This window comes from Artibeus jamaicensis, unplaced genomic scaffold, assembly GCF_021234435.1.
Source record: "Artibeus jamaicensis isolate MK-2021 breed Jamaican fruit bat unplaced genomic scaffold, CSHL_Jam_final contig_469, whole genome shotgun sequence".
In the NCBI taxonomy this organism is placed as follows: domain Eukaryota; kingdom Metazoa; phylum Chordata; class Mammalia; order Chiroptera; family Phyllostomidae; genus Artibeus; species Artibeus jamaicensis.
In genome coordinates, this window is record NW_026521847.1 from 1,964,212 (window position 1) to 1,966,974 (window position 2,763).

The 2,763-nt window shown below is 40.1% G+C and overlaps 1 non-coding gene across 1 annotated transcript; it reads left to right on the forward strand.

Annotated features, from left to right (window-relative positions):
• Positions 1 to 2,052: 2,052 nt before the first annotated feature.
• Positions 2,053 to 2,159, forward strand: LOC119057985 (U6 spliceosomal RNA). Its single transcript, XR_005084174.2, has one exon. It is a non-coding gene; the product is annotated as a U6 spliceosomal RNA (small nuclear RNA).
• Positions 2,160 to 2,763: the final 604 nt, after the last annotated feature.

Genomic DNA, 2,763 nt, shown 5'->3' on the forward strand with positions numbered 1-2,763 from the left:
TGAAGAGAGTTTTAATGGCCAGCAACTCTCTGCTAGCCATTTCAGCAAGACCTAGGACCTAAAGCTCCCTTGGTACCCTGGATGGAACATGGGACGAAAATCAGTAGTGGCAGGATCCCTCAGGAGCCAGATGTCTTTAACACTGTGAATGAAAATGGGCCACATATTAACCTGACAAGCTCAGAGGAGGCCTGCAAGGCAGACCTAAAGTAACCACAAAGGATGTTATGTAATTAAAACGTTAATTAACAGCAGTTCATGGCGGGTAGTCATTTCCTAGGCTGGTATTTTCCATAACAAAGGTAATCTTTACCTTAATTGAGCCTGTTTAATGTCTTTTTGTATCTATGATAACATATCTTTAGAATGTTGTGGTAACTTTCCTTTTTCTAAACCCCTTGGGCACAACCATAGCACCAGAGCTGAGACCACAAATCCTCTCATGGTTATTGTTACCTTGCTAATTGTTGACTATTAGCATGGTAATAGTCATCCTGTAAAGGATGTTAGCTATCCTTTACACACCTGTGTAAAAGAAGTATGTGTCTATCATTTTACCTTTTATCCCATCTCAGAGGTTTCCCATCCCCACAGCCCCTTTGCTTTCTCTCACCTCCCTACTCTACCACCAGCTGTAATGCAGGTGCTTCAAACCCAAACCAAGGAGTTGATTAAGTGTTCATGACATTAAAAAAACAAACAAAAACCAAAAGAACTAGCAGATATGGACATGCTGTTTATTACTCTCATCCAAGTGGAGTGCACCAATAGGGGTGGGTCAGAGAGAGAGACTGCATAGTAGCACAGGAGTCTCAAACCAGGGAGCTACTTAATTGTTCATGATATTCCAAAAAAAAATACCCAGTGGGCTAGCAGATGTGGACATGTCTTTCATTATTCACATTACAAGGGAGTTCACTGATAGCAGCAGGTTGGTACATGAGAGACCACACCTCCTCCAGTCTAAGGCTCATGATAATGGATCCCAGACAAAGGCAGTATGTGAGCTCCCTTGTAGATGGGAGCTGTGAACACCAATATACACACTTGAAGAGACAACCTACTAACAAAGGAACCACCAACAGAAAATAAAGGAAGATGGCAGAGGAATGACTAAAAGCCACACTAACCTCCACCCAGACCAATCTGAATTACAATTAAACGATAGAGAAACTATCCAGAACAAACTAAGCAATAGCGAGAGAGAAGCCACATATCCTCAGATAGAAAGAAGAACCAGCTTCAATACAATCTATCCTCACCTGCACAACAGTATAAAAGACATGGTGGCTGAAGTGACCCTGAGTTAACCAGCTAGAAGGAAGACCCACTAACAATCAAAACCCAAATACATTCAGAGAGCCAACATAAATTTTAGCCCAAGAGCGGCAAGTTCAAGAGAAAAAGGAGACTGCACCACTGGTTCTCACAGGTCTCCTACCATATGAATAAACCTAACCAAGGAAGTAAAAGACCTGTACTCAGAAAACTACACAACACCGAAGAAAGAAATTAAGAGAGACACAGATGAATGGCAGCATGTACCAAGTTCCTGGATTGGAAGAATTAACATCATCAACATGTCCATACTACCCAAAACAATTTATAAATTTTATGCAGTCACTATTAAAGCATCAATGACATATTTCACAGCTATAGAACACACATTTGTAAAATTTATATGGAACCATAAATTACCCAGAATAGCTGCAGCAAGTTTGAGAAAGAAGAACAAAGGAGGAAGGGTCACAGTACCTGATACCAAACTGTATTACAGGGCCACTTTAATCAAAACAGCTTGTTACTGGCATAAGAACAGACACCTAGACCAATGGGACAGACTAACAAGCCCAGAAATAAACCCAAGTGTCTATGGTCAGTTAATATTTGACAAAGGGGAAGAAGCATAAAATGGAGTAAAAATAGCCTCTTCAACACGTGGTGTTGATAGATCTGGACAGCTATATACAAAAAATATGAAACTTAAACACAAACTTACACCATACACAAAAATAAATTCAAGGTGGATGAAAGACTTAAATATATGTTGTGGTGCTCGCTTTGCCAGCACACACACTAAAATTAGAATGATACAGAGAATATTAGCATGGCCCCTGTTCAAGGATGACATGCAAATTTGTGAAGCATTCCATATATTTTTTAAAAAAATTTATTTATTTATCTTTAGAGGGGAAGGAAAGGAGGGGGGAGAGAAATATCAATGTATGGTTGCCTCTCATGTTTCCCCTGAACTGGCCTGCAACCCAGGCATGTGCCCTGACTGGGAATTGAACCTTTGCTTCACAGGCCCATGCTGAATCCACTGAACTGTACCAGCCAGGGCTCATTCCACATTTTTGAGAAGCTGAGGCTAACAATAATAGTCTCACAAACAATGGAAGGACAAAGAGACAATCCCCAAATGAAAGGAAAGGAGGAAGCCTCAGAAAGAATGTTAGATGAAACAGGCAAGTCAACTATCAGATATTAAATTCAAAGCACTGGTTATCAGGAAGTTCAAAGAGCTCACAATGAGCTACCAGAAACTACAGGGGAGTTACAATGAACTCACTGCAAACTATATCAAAATGAAAAAGGAAATAGAAATTATCAGCAAGAGACAACAGGAAATGAAGAATAGAATTTCTGGACTGAAGAACAGAGTAGAAGAAATTAAAGGCAGGATCGATGAAGCAGAAGATCGGATCAGTGAGTTGGAAGACAAAGTAGAAAAAACCCTCAGAAAGAGCAAGAAAAAGAAAA